This window comes from Oryctolagus cuniculus, chromosome 14 (assembly GCF_051225735.1).
Source record: "Oryctolagus cuniculus isolate XC-2025 breed Fujian yellow rabbit chromosome 14, ASM5122573v1, whole genome shotgun sequence".
NCBI lineage: Eukaryota > Metazoa > Chordata > Mammalia > Lagomorpha > Leporidae > Oryctolagus > Oryctolagus cuniculus.
In genome coordinates, this window is record NC_142880.1 from 16,172,494 (window position 1) to 16,191,574 (window position 19,081).

Below are 19,081 nucleotides of genomic sequence, written 5' to 3' on the forward strand. Positions count from 1 at the left end.
TAGGCTATGGAAGCTTTTTGAATCCACAAACTCTGTCAGTATTTAGACAAGGTCATAAACAGAGTAAAAGGAGAGAACTCTCTCCTCCCTTCAGAGAAAAGTACATCCTACTTTGATGACCACTTCTTTCCACTGGGGTCTCATCCACAGAAGTCCTTCATGTAGAACATTTTTTTTTATCTTTTATTTAATGAATATAAATTTCCAAAGTACGACTCATGGGTTACAATGGCTTCCCCCCCCATACCGTCCCTCCCACCCACAACCCTCCCCTTTCCCACTCCCTCTCCCCTTCCATTCACATCAAGATTCATTTCATGTAGAACATTTTTTGCCACAGTGTCTTGGCTTTCCATGCCTGACATGCTCTCTTGGGCTTTTCAGCCAGATCAGAATGCCTTAAAGGCTGATTCTGAGGTAAGAGTACTACTTAGAGCGATTGTCATTCTATGAGTCTGCTGTGTAGACAAAAAGTAGCATTTAACTATGAGGCCAAACACCCACCACAGGATCTTGTGTCCTAAACAAAGCTTTTATTTCATGCATTTTAAAGTTTATTTATTTATTTTATTTATTTGAAAGTCAGAGTCACACTGAGAGCATGGTTAAACATCCTTTCACTGGTTCACTACCCAAATGCTAGCAACTCCATCTGTATCTCCCACATGGGTGGGAGAGAACCAAGTAATTGAGCCATCATCTGCTGCCTTCAAGGGTGCACATTAGCAAGAAGTTGGATTATAGGTGGAGGCAGGTCTACATCCCAAGCAATATGAAATAGAATATGGGTGTCCCAACTGGCAGCTTAACCCTCTGTACCACAATGCCCACCCCACTACAGAATTTTTTAATACCAAGACAATATATTATCTTCATTTGTACTTAACTTTATGTTTTTTTGTTTCTTTGTTTTTTTAACTTTTATTTAATAAATATAAATTTCCAAAGAACAGCTTATGGATTACAATGGCTTTTCCCCCCCCCATAACTTCCCTCCCACCCACAACCCTCCCATCTCCTGCTCCCTCTTCCATTACATTCACATCAAGATTCATTTTCAATTATCTTTACATATAGAAGATCAATTTAGTATATATTAAGTAAAGATTTCAACAGTTTGCACCAACACAGAAACACAAAGTGTAAAATACTTTTTGAGTACTAGTTATAGCATTAATTTACATTGTACAACACATTAAGGACAGAGATCCTATATGAGGAGTAAGTGCACAGTGACTCCTGTTGTTGACTTAACAAATTGATACTCTTGTTTATGGCATCTGTAATCACCCTAGGCTCTTGTCATAGGTTTCCAAGGCTATGGAAGCCTCTTGAGTTTGCTAACTCCAATCTTATTTAGACAAGGTCATAGTCAAAGTAGAAGTTCTCTCCTCCCTTCAGAGAAAGGTACCTCCTTCTTTGATGGCTCGTTCTTTCCACTGGGTTCTCACTCACAGAGATCTTTCATTAAGGGTTTGGTTTTTTTTGTTGTTGTTTTGTTTTTTGTTTGCTTGTTTGTTTTTTTCCAGAGTGTCTTGGTTTTCCATGCCTAAAATACTCTCATGGGCTCTTCAGCCATATCGGAATGCCCTAAGGGCTGATTCTGAGGCCAGAGTGCTGTTTAGGACATCTGCCATTCTATGAGTCTGCTGTGTATCCCACTTCCCATGTTCGATCATTCTCTCCCTTTTAATTCTTTAATTAACTTTATGTTTAAAATGGAGACAATACTGGAACCAGTATTGTGGCATAACAGGCTAAGCCACCTCCTGTGATGCTGGTATCCTTTATGGGCACTGGTTCAAGTCCTGGCTGCTCCACTACTGATCTAGCTCCCTGCTAATGCACCTGGGAAAACAGCAGAAGATGGCCCAAGTTCTTGGGCTCCTGCCATCTACACGGGGAATCTGGATCAAGCTCCTGCCTTCGGCCTGGCCCAGTCCCAGCTGTTGTAGCTATTTGGGGAATGAACCAGTGGATGGAAGATTCCCTCTCGCTCTCTCTCTCTCTCGCTCTTGCTCTCACTCTCTCTCTCTCCCTTTCAAATAAATCTTTTTTAAAAATGGAGACAACATATCTATGTGGTATAGTTGTCCATTTGCTCCTCAAGTATTTAGTATCAATTCTATGTCAGGGAAGATTAAGTGAAACATCATCAAAGTATTTTGGACAAAATATAAAAACAAAAACCAAACATATGCAAGTGTAGACTGGTAGCAGAAAAGAAATTGGTCTGGGTTTAAAGAGGAATGATGCCAAAGTTGGTCACTTTACCCAAAGTACCATGTTCCTTCCAGCTGCTTAAGACATTCATCTGAGAGATCATCCTGGCACAGGCTGGTGCAGAAATCTATTAAAGTAGATTTAAAACAGATTAATATAGTCTATCTATTAGACTATTTAAATTACTTAAACAACAACCCCCAAAAATCATTACATTAAATGGCCTCTTTCTCAGAGATTCAGATTGATCTCTGAGAAATTTGCATTTGGTCAAATTCCCTTCCAGCAATGGCATGTTTAAGACCTGCATATCTCATCTGTCCGAATACCAGATGAATTAGTTAACTTGCATTTCACAATGGATTAAAAATACCTGTCTTTCAACCCCTGAAACGGACTCAGCCCAGCACACATTCAGGAACTGAGAGGACAGGAACAGCACATTCACATCTCACACTCATTCCAGGGCAGGATTTCACTGACTGGAATATTTTAATTTCTCTCTCTTTTTGGCCAAATATGTTTATTTGTATTTAAGAAAATGTATGATGTGACTCCATCATATAAATAATTAAAATAGAAAGTATGAAGATAAATACCCACACAAATATTCACATGTGTAGCAACGAAGACACACTCAGAAACCTGCCCACACTGCACGACCTGAAGACACCCCATAACTTCTACACTACAGACACTGGTAATAGCTCATCAGTCTACATATATCTAACACTAAAGAACAGGAATGTATACACAGGTGAATTTTAAAGCTTCCAAGGGAAGGACCTCGAAAGATGGCTACCTGAACAATCATGGGAAAAGCCCTAGATCTCTTGATATTATTGATAATTCTTTATGTTTAATATAAAGGGAAATATTCACTGTGGTTTCAATAACACTTAAAATATAATATGCTGTTTGAAAAATTAGACAATATAACATTTAAGAAGCCTAAACTTAGTGAATTTCTAGAATATTACTCATCTCTGATGACTCACCACATATTGACATTTCCCCTAGTAGAGCTTTTAAAAAAATCTTTTCTTCTTACGGAAAGACAACATGAGCATTACTGTATTTAAAGTCTCAATGTCAAGATCATAGGATTTCTTTTTTAAAGATTTATTTATTGGAAAGCCAGTGTTAGAGACAGGGAGAGACAGAGAGAGAAAGAGGGATCTTATCTACTGGTTCACCCCCTAGATGGCCACATCAGTCAGCACTGGGCCAGGCTGAAGCCAGGAGTCAGGAGCTTCTTCCTGAACTCCCATGTGAGTAGAAAAGACCCAAATACTTGGGCCATCTTCTGCTGCCTTTCCCAGGTCATTAGCAGAAATCCGGATTGGAAGAGGAGCAGCCAGGACACAAAGCAGCGCCCATATGGGATGCTAGTATTGCAGATAGTGGCTTTTCCCACTACGTCCCAATGCCAGCTCCAAGAATAAAAGGATTTGTATGCCACTGTAAAAATTAAAATAAAGAATAAGAAATGAAGGAGGAAGAAGGATGGGAGTGTGGGCAGAAGGAAGAATAGGGTAGGAAGTATCACTATGCTCCTCAATCTGTATATATGAAATACATGAGATTTGTTCACCTCATATAAATTAGAAAACTACAAAAAAATCATAGGATGTTAGAGACAAATTCATATTCACTATTAGTTATAGTAACATATAGATTCTATTGAACTCTACATAAACTGCATGAACAAAAAGAAAAATGTGGTCTACCTATTAAAAAACTGAACTTTATTTATGCATATTAATATAATAGTTTCCACATGTCAAAACAAACAGTTGTTTCAAATTTTAATTTTTAATAGTCAAGCTTAGTTGGTTACTTCTGCATTTCTTAAGCTTGCAGATAGATTTGTTTTGCTTACTCTCCACATTTTCGTTAATGACACTTCCAAATTCTACTGTCTATGAAGAATGCCAATTCCACTTGAAAAAAGTTGTCAAATCCCATTTCCATATGACAACAGTCAATTAAGGAAAGTTCTCAGAGAGGTAGACTAATCATTAAAATTTTCATAAGATACAACACAAAAATTTTGTGATAATTTCATTGTATTAATAATCTCATTCATTCTATAAGAAGAAATAGGTTTTACTGAATGAAGAATGTCTTCATCTAGGTTAGAAACTACTTAATCTTTTTTTTTATCTTTTATTTAATGAATAAAAATTTCCAAAGTACGACCTATGGATTACAATGGCTTCCCCCCCCCATACCGTCCCTCCCACCCACAACCCTCCCCTTTCCCACTCCCTCTCCCCTTCCATTCACATCAAGATTCATTTTCGATTATCTTAATATACAGAAGATCAGCTTAGTATACCTTAAGTAAGGATTTCAACAGTTTGCTCCCACACAGAAACATAAAGTGAAAAATAATAGATGATTTTTTTTAAATGATGATGAAATCAGATCAGACCTATTGTCATGTTTAATCCCAGTGAGAGTCAAGTTGGGAATTGATAATTTTTTTTTTTTTTTACAGAAGATCAGTTTAGTGTACATTAAGTAAAGATTTCAATCGTTTGCACCCCCATAGAAACACAAAGTGAAATATACTGTTTGAGTACTCGTTATAGCATTAAGCCTCAATGTACAGCACATTAAGGACAGAGATCCTACATGAGGAGTAAGTGCACAGTGACTCCTGTTGTTGACTTTACAAATTGACACTCCTGTTTATGGCATCAGTAATCTCCCTATGCACCAGTCATGGAAACTACTTAATCTAAGTTCAGAGTTCTTTATGTAAATTTTTATTTAGTTAGTTTTATTTTTATTTGAAAGACAGAGATCTTCTACCTGCTGATTCACTCTCACAACAGCTAGGGTTGGACCAGGCGGAAGCCAGGAGCCAGGAACTTCATGCTGCCTTCCACGTGGGTGGGAGAGTTCACGTACTCAGGCCATGATCTGCTGCCTCCGAGGGTGTCCTTCAGCAGGAAGCTGCATCAGGAAGCGGAGGAGCCAAGACTCTGATATGGGAGGTGGGAGTACCAAGCAGTGATTTAATTCTGCATGAAATGCCTGCTCCCAAAAAATTCCTAAGAGTAGGCCAGCCTGTTAATAAGTAGATTTGCACCAGATGTGATGGAGACTACAAAGAATCCAAGTAAATTCTCATTTTCCTTTCAAAACAAAGCAAATTTCTTAAATGAGAAAAAAGGTAATCATGGTCACAGCTGAAATACCAGAATAACATTGTACTTTCCTTCTCTGGTAACATAAAATAAGACTGTCACATAGTCAAAGTTTAAAGAAAAAAATGTGAGTTTCATATTCATTTTACCAAATTAAGAATTATTTCAGTTAAAACTATAAAAACAAAATCAAGCAGCAGAAATGTTAAATAAACAGAGGTGAGAATTCTTAAAATCTTTTACATTTTGTATTCTCTAAATGCCTATTGAGAGGAAGAAGTCGATTTTCAATGTTCTATACTATTTATGAATTTAAAAACTGAGGAAATCACAAATTCATTCTCTTAAAAATACAACCATTAATAAAAAAGAACAGCATGGTGGGTAATTCTTATTTTTGGCTTACTGCAATTCAAAATAGAATGTGAATAATGAAGAAAAAAATATGTGTGTGTGTATATATATATCTCACAAGTGTATGTAATATTCTTAAACATATGCTGGTTAGCCTGCATTAGTGGTGCTAAAGATTATTTATTTCTCACATAATACAAATGACAGTTGGTAACATGGCTGTTACTGCTGCTGGAAAAATAAGGAAATATTTCTTAAAATCCCCTGAAATCATCTTATACAGGAGTAATTCCAAAAGTTTGTAGAAAACGAAATTAAAAGTATGAGCTTATTTTACTGCAAAAAGATTTGAAATTCATGCATAATTTTTTAAAGATTTATTGATGTATTTGAAAGGAAGAGTGACAGGAGGGAGAGATACAGAGAGAGGGAGGGAGGGAGGGAGAGAGAGAAGGAGAGGGAGGGGGAGAGAGAGAGAGAGAGAGAGAATCGTACATCCACTGGTTCATTCCTCAAATGCTCACAACAGCTGGGGCTGGCCCAGGCTTAAGTCAGGAGCCAAGAATTCTATCAGGTCTCCCATGTAGGTAGTAGTAACCCAAGAATTTTGGCCATCATCGGCTGCCTCCCAAGCACATTAGCAGGGAGCTGGATCCAAAGTGCAGAGTAGCCAAGACTCTATCTAGGTGTTCCAATATGGAGCAGAGGCATCCCAAGTGGTGGCTTAGCCTGCTGTGCAACAACACTCATCCCCATATATATACTTCTTTTATAATATGTATCTTTGTAAAGCCACTGCCTGTAGTGCCGGCAACCCTTATGGGCACCGTTTTCCATCCTGGCTGCTCCACTTCTGATCCAGCTCTCTGCTAAGGCCTGGGAAAGCAGTAGAAGATAGCCCAAGTCTTGGGCCCCTACACCCATGTGGGAGATCCAGATGGAGATCCTGGCTCCTGGCTTCAGATCGGCGCAGCTGCAGCCAATGCAGCCAATTGAGGAGTGAACCAGCAGAAGGAAGACCTACCTCTGTCTCTCTCTCTCTCTCTCTCTCTCTCTCTCTCTGCCTCTCCTCTCTCTGTGTAACTCTGACTTTCAGATCAAAATACCGAATACATTCTTCTCAAATCTGGAAAAAATGATGCTGAAATTCATATGGAGGCACAGGAGACCTCGAATAGCTAAAGCAATCTTGGACAATAAAAACTGAGCCGGAGGCATCACAATACCAGATTTCAACACATACTACAGGGCAGTTGTAATCAAAACAGCCTGGTACTGGCACAGAAACAGATGGATAGACCAATGGAACAGAATAGAAACACCAGAAATCAATCCAAGCATCTACAACCAACTTATATTTGATCAAGGAGCTAAAACCAATTCCTGGAGGACAGTCTATTCAATAAATGGTGCTGGAAAAACTGCATCTGCACATGCAAAGTATGAAGCAAGACCCTTACCTTGCACCTTACACAAAAATCCACTCAACATGGATTAAAGATCTAAATCTATGACCCGACACCATCAAATTATTAGAGAATATCAGAGAAACCCTGCAAGATATAGGCATAGGCAAAGACTTCTTGGAAAAGACCCCAGAGGCACAGGCAGTCAAAGCCAAAATGAACAACTGGGATTACATCAAATTGAGAAGTTTCTGTACTTCAAAAGAAACAGACAGGAAAGAGGCAACTGACAAAATGGGAGAAAATATTTGCAAATTGAGTGAGATCCCAGTGGAAAGAACAGGTCATCAAAGAAGGAGGTACCTTTCTCTGAAGGGAGGAGAGAACTTCCACTTTGACTACGACCTTGTCTAAATATGATCAGAGTCGGTGAACTCAAAAGGCTTCCATAGCCTTGGCAACTCATGACAAGAGCCTGGGGTGATTACTGATGCCATAAACAAGAGTGTCAATTGTTAAGTCAACAACAGGAGTCACTGTGCACTTACTCCTCATGTAGGATCTCTGTCCTTAATGTGCTGTACATTGTGATTTATTGCTATACCTAGTACTCAAACAGTATTTTACACTTTCTGTTTCTATGTGGGTGCAAATTGTTGAAATCTTTACTTAATATATACTAAACAGATCTTCTGTATATAAAGAGAGTTGAAAATGAATCTTGATGTGAATGGAAGGGGAGAGGGAGTGGGAAAGGGGAGGGTTGCAGGTGGGAGGGAAGTTATGGGGGGGAGACATTGTAATCCATAAGCTGTACTTTGGAAAGTTACATTAATTAAAAAAATATTTGCAAATTATGCAACCGATAGAGGATTAATAACCAGAATCTACAAGGAGATCAAGAAACTCCACAACAACAAAACAAACAACCCACTTAAGAGATGGACCAAGGACCTAAACAGAAATTTTTCAAAAGAGGAAATCCAAATGGCCAATAGACACATGAAAAAATGTTCAGGATCACTAGCCATCAGGGAAATGCAAATCAAAACCAAAGTGAGGTTTCACCTCACTCCGGTTAGAATGGCTCACATACAGAAATCTACCAACAACAGATGCTGGCGAGGATGTGGGGGGAAAGGCACACTTAATCCACTGTTGGTGGGAATGCAAACTGGTAAAGCCACTAAGGAAGACAGTTTGGAGATACCTCAGAAACCTGAATATAGCCCTCCCACATGACCCAGCCATCCCACTCCTCGGAATTTACCCAAAGGGAAATGAAATTGGCAAATAAAAGAGCTACTGCACCTCAGTGTTTATTGCAGCTGAATTCACAATAGCTAAGACGTGGAATCAACCTAAATGCCCATCAACAGAAGACTGGATAAAGAAATTATGGGATATGTACTCTATGGAATACTACACTGTGGTAAAAAAAAAATGAAATCCCATCATTTGCAACAAAATGGAGGAATCTGGAAAACATCATGCTGAATGAAATAAGCCAGTCCAAGAGGGACAAATATCATATGTTCTCCCTGATCTATGACAACTAACTGAACACCTAAAAGGAAACTTGTGGAAGTGAAGCTGACACTATGAGAAGCAGTGACTTGATCAGCCCTTTTCCTGACTGTCGAGAAACAGCTTACTATTTTATTCTTTTTAGTATTTTCTTTTTCTACTTAATACCATTAGTTGAACTCTTTGACACAGAATTATTCTTAGGTGTTTAAATCCAACTGAAAATTGATCCCTGTTAAAAATAAGAGTGTGAGGGGGGCAGCTCATGACAAGAGCCTCGGGTGGTTACTGATGCCATAAACAAGAGTGTCAATTGTTTAATCAACAACAGGAGTCACTGTGTACCTGCTCCCCATGTAGGATCTCTGTCCTTAATGTGTTGTACTATGCGAATTAACGGTAAAATTAGTACTCAAACAGTACTCTATACTTTGTGTGTCTGTGTGGGTGCTGTCTGTTAAAATCTTTACTTAGTATATACTAAGTTGATCTTCTATATATAAAAATAATTGAAAATGAATCTTGACAAAGAATGGGATGAGAGAGGGAGTGGGAGATGGGATGGCTGTGGGTGGGAGGGAGGTTATGGGAGGAAAAGCCACTATAATTCAAAAGTTGTACTTTGGAAATTTATATTTATTAAATAAAATTTGAAAATAATACACAATAAGGGAAAAAATAAGAGTGGGAATAAGAGAGGGAGGAGATGTACAGTTTGGCACACGCTCCCTTGGACTTACCCCTAAGGGTAAAGCTAAAAACTTGCCATGGGACTCCAAATCCCATTAAGTTGCCAGGTACCAATGCCATCTTACTAGTTAAAATGATCAGTTTAAGTTCATAACTGATCATAAAGATAGGATTAAGTGTCAAAGGGATCACATAAATAAGACCACGATCCAACATGGCAAGTGGGATACACAGCAGACTCATAGAATGGCAAATGCCCTAAACAGCACTCTGGCCTCAGAATTGACCTTAAGGCATTCGGATCTGACTAAAAAAAAGCCCATGAGACTTTCTCAGGCATGGAAAGCCAAGATATTGTGGCAAAAAATGACGTAAATGAAAGATCTCGGTGAATGAGATCCCAGTGGAAATAAGGGCCATTAAAGAAGGAGGTACCTTTCTCTGAAGGAAGGAGAGAACTTCCACTTTGAATCTGGCCTGGTTTAAATAAGATCAGAGTTTGTGAACTCAAGAGGCTTCCATAGCCTTGGTATATGTGCTACTGAAGCAAGCACATCCATAGCCTTGGAAGCTCAGACAAGAGCCTCAGGTGATTACTGACATCATAAATTGCTGCTCCTCAGCACGCGGAGGAGCCGCACCGGACCGGACGCTTGTTGTTCCCCTTTTTTACAAGTCCTTTCTATAGTAAAGTAAGAATAAGTAAACAGCGAACTCCCAAAGCAAGAATGAGTAGAGAGAAATGAGAAAGAACGAAGCAACGAACTTCCCCGCGAACTCTCCAACGCACTCTCCAACCAACCCACACCACCATGCCGTCTCTCTCCTCCTATATAGTCCTCTCCACCAATCCGTGCTCTGCTACCCACACGCTGAGCACGCTGCTCTCCTCCAATCAGGAGCAGCTCCTGCAGCTTGTCAAGTTGGTGAGAGGCGGCTGGGTAGAAGCTGTTTGCTCCTCTCCCAGCGCCATATTGTGGGAGAGCAGATGTATAGAATAAGTCTTAATTCCAGTAACAGTATAGTCCGAGTTGCTCCCCACAATAAATAAGAGTTTCAATTGGTAAATCAACAACAGGAGTCACTGTGCACTCATTCCCCATGTAGGACCTCTGTCCTTAATGTGTTGTCCTATGAGAATTAACAGTAAAACTTGTCTTCAAACAGTACTTTATACTTTGTGTGTCTGTTGGGTGCAAACTGTTGAAATCTTTACTTCGTATACAGTTGATCTTCTGTGTATAAAGATAATTAAAAATGAATCTTAATAAAGAATGGCATGGGAGAGGGAGTAGGAGATGGTATGGTTTGCAGGTGGGAGGGTGATTATGGGTGGAAGAACTGCTATAATCCAAAAGTTGTACTTTCAAAATTTATATTTATTAAATAAAAGTTTTCTGTTAAAAAATTGACTCAATATATCTTTATATCAGCCCTATATCCACTTTCACAAATTAAAAACAGTAGCTCAAATATGCTCAATGACTTGCCCAAAAAATAAATCACAAAAGTCATCACTGATAAAGTCAAACTCAGATTCTCCATTTTTAATTGCGGTCATTGGCCTGCCTCTCCCCTACAATTTGAAGGATTTCATTTTATTTTAGATTTATTTATTTATTTATTTGAAGGGCAGAGTGACCCAGAGAGAGGAAGATTCAGAGAATGGGAGAGATCTTCCATCTGCTAGTTCACTCCCCAAATGGCCACAATGGCTGGGGCTGGGCCAAGAAGAAGCCAGGAGCCTGGAACTCCATCTAGGTTCCCATGTGTGGCAAGGACCCAAGCACTTGGGCCATCTTCCTCTGCTTGCCTAGGGGCATTAGCAGGAAGCTGAACTAGAAGCCGAGCAGCTAGCATTCAAACCAAAGTTCTAATATGAGATGCCACAAGCAGCAGCTTAACCTGCCGTACCACAATGCTGGTCCCTTGACGGTTTTAAATGGTCATTTTAGTCCAGAGTTCTTGGGTGGAGATTTCTGTGCTCGTCATGTCAGGTTCTGGCTCACTAAGTATGACTGTTCCTCTCCTCTGACCCAAGTGAGGTCTCATTAAGGCAGAAGCTGCAGAACAAAGTGTAATAACTTCACAGGGAGTGAGAGTGACCATAAGAAAAAGGCAAACAAGGAGATATCACAGTCCCTTCAGACGGAGTCATGACCTATTTCATACCACTGAGAAAAACGGCAGAAATACAAAATTTGATAAGAAACCAAAATTCTTCATTTCTAAAATTAAATGTGGTCAGACACACTATAGTTTGAAACTGGGAAAAATTCTGAAGATCAATACATAAGAAAACAGATTCAGTTAGGTTCAGTGAATTATCCAAGGTTACGTTTCTAAAGTTTTTTTAAGGAGTAAATATTTTTCTGGCTTTTCTTTAACAACTTTTGCACTGGGAAAAGAAGTAAAGATCTGCCCAAATTTTTAAGATATATTCTTTTAAACATTATCATCTTCTAATTTGCCCAATGTGGTCTGGTTAGAAGCCAATAAATAATAAGAGAAAAGAAACCTGTCATTGTGGGGAGCAACTCGGACTAGACTAAGTTACTGGAATTAAGACTTATTCTATGCATCTGCTCTCCCACAATATGGCGCTGGGAGAGGATTAAACAACTTTTACACAGCTGCCTCCAGTTCGACCAGTAACCTGCAGGAGCTGATCCTGCTCCTGATTGGAGGAGAGCAGCGTACTCGGCGTGTGAGTAGCAGAGTTGGGATTGGTGGAAGAGGACTATAAAGGAGGAGAGAGACAACATGCACCAGGAACATCTATCTGAAGGAACACCTGAGGAACATCTGAGCAGCCCCCGAGAGAGCCAGCTGGCGGTGTGCCGCTCCCTCGCGGAAGTGGGGAAAGTGGCAGGGGGCCCGCCCCTCCACGGAGGTGGAGGGACGGCAGCCAACCCGAGAAGGACCAGCAGCAAACCCGGGAAGGGCCGAGCAGACAAAAGAACAGCGCAGGGTCTAGTGTCGTTCCTCCGCAAAGAGGGGGAGCGACATGTCATTATGTTTAATAAAAAACAAACCCTATTTACCAATACGTATAACATCTCCTGCTGAACCACTGTTTGTGATTTTGAGAAATTCAGGGTAGGGTAAATAATGGCAAACGACCACTCAAATATCAAGAAAATTTGTTTTCCTATTAGGTTTACTGAAAAAAAGTTAAGTAATGACAAGACCACATATGAATGAAGATATTCTTTTAAAAAAAATCTGTTTGAAAGACAAAATGGGTTTGTTTATTCTACAAGGAAAAATGAAATCAGACTTTATGAACACACTGGAAAGTCCCTTCTGCCCCATGCCTATCCTAGCACAGATAAAACAGTGAAAACCAAGGTCTCCCTGCTTATGATCCAAACTGCATGCTTTGGTTCCACTAGCAAATAAACTAAATTTCTTAATGAAATGTTTTCACTTTCCCATTTCACTGAGTGATTTCTTTGTAACTGCCACCATTCCAAAGAAGTGCATTTATAGTTACAGTGCCTTCGTGCTTGGAAATGGCTCTTTTACTGGCTCAGGAGTCACTGTCCTTCTTCTCACTTGCTTCTACTTTAAGGATTTCCAGTACCCCATATCTGAATTAACAAAGTATTGCAAATCCAGAAATGAAAATATACCAAAAATAAACAAGATAGCAGTTGTGATTCTGTAGTAGGATAGAAGCAAGACAAAGGAAAAACAAACTGGCAAGGCAGACAAATAAAACAGCCTTCCAGCCAAGAAAGAAGGTCCTTCCAGGCAAGCACTGATGTCACAGAAGGTAAATCACTTTTGTTTCTTCTACTCCTGAAATGAATTCCTACTCTAAGCAAGAATAACAACAGCAGTAAGTTTAAAGGAAGACAAAAAAAATTCAGAGGAAGCCTAATTTATACCTTTTTTCTTCATAATACACAGGAAATCGTAACACTCAATATAACATACACCAGTAGATAAACTCCTTAAAATATCTTGCTAGACTGTTTAAAGACGGTGGCTTAGGCTGAACAGACATAGACTTCACCTCTTTAAAAAGCCTACAATTGACCCAAGGTACTTTGCCAATATTTTTAATTTCCTTTGCTATCTCAATACACTTACTCTTTTCCTAAAATGTAGTTTGCAAGTCATTTTACTTTTCATAATAAATTCAATTTTAGTCCACTGTCCTCAAAAAGTTGTTCTAAATTTATTTCATATAAAACATGAATTTATTTGGTTGCTTCATTTATAAATTTAGTTTTTATAAAATTCCTTGCATTTTTATAAGTTACAGACACTAAGACACAGACAGAGAAAGGAAGAAAGGGAGAGGATTTTGTAATAGAATCCTGCCTCAGCCAACTCTCAGTAGTCTATTGGCAGAAAGCCTATGTGTGAACTATTTCCAAGACCTCAGTCTGAAAGGCAGCCAAAGGCTACACAAAAGAACGGGCCCAAAATGGCTTGTTACCTTTCACCTTTGACCCTTCACCCAGCTGTCTCATACTTTGTGAATTTGAAATCTTGTGAGAGAATACTTAACCATCCTGTTTACAAACAGCCTATTTAGTCCACAGGAACAGCTTGGCAAGATGCATCCAGGTCACCTGACCTTGGGTTGTCACAGAAACCATGAGTCTCAGACTCTTCTTGTGGTTAAGCCAAAACTGCAACATTCTGATTGGCTGAAATCAGTGTTGGCTTATGTAGCAGTCATCAATCATTTAATTTACTTTTATGTTGTATACTTCACCGAAGTATTAACACACAAAATGTGAAAGCAATCATACTTGAACTACAAGTGGTGTAAGTCATGGCTTGCACAGAAGAGAGAAAAAGCACCCATTTTTAGATTCCCCTCGATCCTGCTACGTTTAATACTATGCAACAAAAATCACACAATTTTTTATTCATGTGTTTTTAAAATTCTGGTATTTATTTTATTCGGACTTTACATTTGGCATTTTCCTAAAACTACTTGATCCATTATCTCCCAATATTTGAACTAATTTCACAAGACTGCTATTTTGATTATTTTGGTAATTCCTTTAAAAGAGATTAATAATTAATTAACTAATTCTCACAGATTATGAACACAGATGTAACCAGATTTCTTTTCTAAACTGTGAAAATTAATATTTAAGAAAGAATAAACTAAGTGATCACATCTGAAAGGATCATTTATTCTTCCAAGGATTTTCTATGTTCTTTATTATACTCAAAATATAATTAAATTTACCAAAATGCTGTATGCACACAACTTATCAGAAATATAAGCTGTTCATGAAAAATAATCTTTTTTTAAAAAAAGTTTATTTTTATTTCTTTGAAAGGCAGAACAACAGAAATAGAGATTCCCTTTTTTTAATTTTATTTAAGTTATACAAGTTTCATATATTTCATATACACAGATTTAGAAACATAGTGGGACTTCCCCTCCCTTCCACCCACATTCCAACCTTCCCCCACCCTTGGATTCTCATTCTTAACTTTTACAATGATGTATTATCAGTATACTTAGTGATCATATAGTTAATCCTACTCTAATTGAAGGAGTTCAGCAAATAGTGTGAAGAGAAAGAAAACAAAACAAAACTAAACTAAACCAATAATTACTCCTGAATGGAAGGCACAAGGGCTATAAACAATCACCCATTCTCAAAATGTCTATTTTGCTCCAGTATATTACATTTCAGGTATTCTATCAGTTGATTTGAATTATGGAAAGATTGATATTTGTCTTCTTGGGATTGGTTTATTTCACGATTTCAGGTTGTGACCATCTTGTTGCGAAAGACAGGATTTCAGTGTTTTTTTTTTTACAGCTGAATAGTACTCCATAATGTATACATACAATAATTTCTTTATCCAGTCAACAGTTGATAAATATCTGAGTTGATTCTATATCTTAGCTATTGTGAATTGTGCTGCAATGACCATGGGGGTACAGATGACTCATTTACTCATTTCTTTTGGTTTGGATAAATTCCCAGGAGTGGGATGGCTGGATCATTTGCTAGGTCTATATTCAGATTTCCGGGGTATCTCCATACTGTCCTTCACAGTAGTTTCACCACTTTCCATTCCTACCAGCAGTGGATCAGGGTACCTTTCTCCCCCACCCCCTCATCCTCACCAGCATTTGTCATTTGTGATTTATGCATGCAAGCCATCCTAACTGGAGTGAGGTGAAACCTCATTGTGGTTTTGGTTTGCATTTCCCTGATGGCTAGTGATCCCGAGCATTTCTGCAAGCATCTGTTGGCCATCTGAATTTCCTAAGAGAGAGATCTTCCATCCACTGGCTCACTCCCCAAATGCCTACAACAGCTGGCTGGGCCAGGCTGAAGCCAAGAGCCAGGAACTCCATCCAAGTCTCCCACATGAGGGGCAGGAACCCAGGTACTTAAGCCATCATCTGCTGTCTCCAAGCATGCATATCAGCAAGAAGCTGGATCAGCAGCAGAGGTGGGACTTGACTCCAGAAAATCCAAGCACCCCAAGTGGTGGTTTAGCCCACTGTGCCATAATGCCCTCGCTAGGAACATCTATTCTTGAAGCATATATAACATGAATGGACTCCTTAAGTCAACAAACTATACTATATTTACATGTATATTTACACCAAGAAATAAACTAAATCAATTCCCTTGATACTCAATTCTCTTGATACTTCACAGGGGTGGGGGAGCCACTTGATAAAAGGTGATTATGGACTTTAAGAAAAACATTCCTTTTTCTAATCTAAGAAAAATGATGTTAATGGTGCTGATGGGTGATACTGATCGAATGTGCTGAGCACTGTCAGCAGCACTTGGCATGGATTAGCTGGTTCATCCCTGCCATTCTCACTTTACAGAAGAGCAAAGTGAGGCTGAGAGGTTAAGTCACACGTGTAGTAAGAGGAAGACTTGAAATCCAACTTTATGCAATGTGATTGAACTTTCCTGCCTCTCAAAACATAGCCTTTAGAAAACTTATCAAGTAACATCACTTGGAATTAGAATACTGTATGCCCTTTGTGGTTTATAAAGCACCTTCAAAATTTTACCTCCTTTGAGTCTCACAGTAACTCTGTGAGGTAATAATCCTATTTTACAGATGAAGAAGCCAAAGCTGGGGTGAGCATTTGGCACAGCAATTAAGCCACCACTTGGAACACCTACATCCTATAGTGGAGTGCCTAGGTTCATGTCCTGACTCGACTTTTGAACTAACTTCCTGCTAATGAGCACCTTCCCACTCATAGTAGGAGATCTCTCTCAATTTCTGATTCCTGGCTTCAGCCTTGCCCAGTCCCAGCTGTTGCAGGCATTTGGGGAGTGAACCAGCAGATGGAAGTTACCTGTCGTTCTCTGCTTTCCAAATTAATTTTTTTAAGTTGCAACGTGGGATCCATATCCTATGCCAGGGTGCCTAGGTTTGAGCCCTGACTCTGCTTCCAATTCCATCTTCCTGCTAATGTGGACCCTTGGAAGCAGTAGGTGATGGCTCGAATACTTAGGTCCCTGCCAACCATGTGAGAGACCTGAACTCAGTTCCCAGGTCCCAGTTTTGGCCTTGCCCAGGCCAGGCCATTGTGGCTACTGGGGAGTGAACCAGCAGATGGAAGATATATATATATCTCCATTTCAAATAAACAGAAAATAAATAAATTTTTAAAGCAGTGGATGTTACAGCACAAGGAGCTAGTAGCTGCCACTTGGGATGCCCACATCCTATACCAGAATGCCTGAGAGCAAGTCCTGCCTCCACTTACAACCCAGTTTGCTGCTAATGCACCTTGGGAAGCATCAGATGATAACCCAAGCACTTGGGTCCCTGCCACCCATATAGGAGACACTGGCTTTGGTCTGATCCAGCCCTGTAATTATGACATTTGTACAGTAAACCAATAACAGGAAGATCTTCCTTCCTTCCTTCCTTCCTTCCTTTTTTCCTTCCGTCCTTCCTTCTTTCCTTCCTTCTTTCACCTATACAAATTGGTGGTATATAATTCTACAAAACAGTACTCTTCCAAAAGACTCAACATGACACCTGCAGAGTGGAAAGTGTGTTAAGGAAAGTTAACTCTGTGTCTTAGAGCAAAGGATTTTAGGAGGCCATCCTTAAAGTGTATAATGAGGCCCCTTAGACAGAAATTGAAGGAATAAAACCTTACTTTCGTTCCTTTATGATAGAGATGCTCTCTTTGGACATGTCTAAGGCATAGTTACAGCCATTATAAAGAATAAGTAAAGTATAACAGAGAAGAGAATAAGGGGAAAATAAATATAATATTTAAATTTAAAAATATTCCTGCTTCAAAAAGAATCATAAACAAAACTTTAAAATGTAAGATAAAGTAGAAACAGATGTCTTTACAGAATTTACTTCTATAATAAATTAAGGGAAAATTTAAACACATGACAACATGTATTTTAAAAATTCTCATGACAACAGGATGATATACACATAACAGAATAAATCTGTAAACAACAAAGCATAAAAAAGATAAAAGAAGGAGGGGAAATAAAGCCTTTATTTACAACCATGTCATTGGTACAGCACCCAGGGTAGACCCCCTGGATCTGTCTGGGGTGAACTTTCCTGGCAAGCCTGCCATGAGCAACCAAACGAGCAGACCCCGTGGCTCCTGCCTTGTGACTGTAACTGTACTGGGAGAGTCAATTAGCTGAACGGATTGTTACATGATCAGTTTATTCCAAACGTTTTTAAATCATCATTGGTATTATTACAACAACTGTATATTATGGTTGTCACTGGTTTTATAAACATGCAAAAAATGTTGTTTGAGCACCCAGGGGTAAACGTGCCATGAAAAAAGGAAATGGAGACACAAATGCTGGAAACCTTCTTTGAAGAAGGAGCAATATACCTGATGAGTGTGTCACCTGTTTGAAAGGGAAACAGGAAACGGTATGATTTTCAGAGTAATGCTGAGCCCTAGCCTCCATAAAGATGCCTTTGGATTCTTTTTTGTTTCTTTGTATTTCAAGCGCTATTGCTCACTCGGCAGAAACTACTTGCAAAGCCCATCATTCTTTGTAGCTCTAATGTTTTACCAAACAGGCTCAAGGGGCTGTTATCATAGAATTCATCTGATTGCCAGTATCTATTTACTTTTCCGACATTACAGAACTAAAAATTTCGGGCCGGTGCCACGGCTCACTAGGCTAATCCTCCACCTTGCGGCGCTGGCACACCAGGTTCTAGTCCCGGTCGGGGCGCCGGATTCTGTCCTGGTTGCCCCTCTTCCAGGCCAGCTCTCTGCTGTGGCCCAGGAAGGCAGTGGAGGATGGCCCAAGTCCTTGGGCCCTGCACCCGCATGGGAGACCAGGAGAAGTACCTGGCTCCTGCCTTTGGATCAGCGTGGTGCGCCGGCCGCAGCGTGCCGGCCACGGCGGCCATTGGAGGGTGAACCAATGGCAAAAGGAAGACCTTTCTCTCTGTCTCTCTCTCTCACTGTCCACTCTGCCTGTCAAAAGAAAAAAAAATAGAACTAAAAATTTCTTTGAAATCTTCAGTGTTTCCTCTATGATACAAATAAACAGAGGTGGTTTTAACACGATTTTTTGAGATTTAACTGAAAGGTGATCTTTATGGTTTTAGTAGAATTGTGCTAAAATATAAAGTAAAATAGTCTAGAAATGTATGTGCTGATATAAAGAAAAATGTTCCTTTCAAAAAAATTTAGAAATACATACATAAGTTAGACCCTTTTTTCCCCACTGGAAAATATAA

General features: G+C 39.3%; 1 long non-coding RNA gene across 26 annotated transcripts in view; it reads right to left on the reverse strand.

The window, feature by feature from the left end:
- Positions 1 to 19,081, reverse strand: part of LOC149122245 (uncharacterized) — a 129,109-nt gene that overhangs the window by 66,629 nt on the left and 43,399 nt on the right. For 22 of the 26 annotated variants that reach the window (XR_016220509.1, XR_016220525.1, XR_016220511.1 and 19 more), the window contains one exon: positions 2,275 to 2,350. The exons of 3 other annotated variants lie outside the window; for them this stretch is intronic. This is a non-coding gene — a long non-coding RNA (uncharacterized LOC149122245). Of the gene's footprint in view, positions 1 to 2,274; positions 2,351 to 18,182; positions 18,232 to 19,081 lie in introns of those variants that run through there. One more of the 26 variants, XR_016220530.1, reaches the window with a different exon arrangement.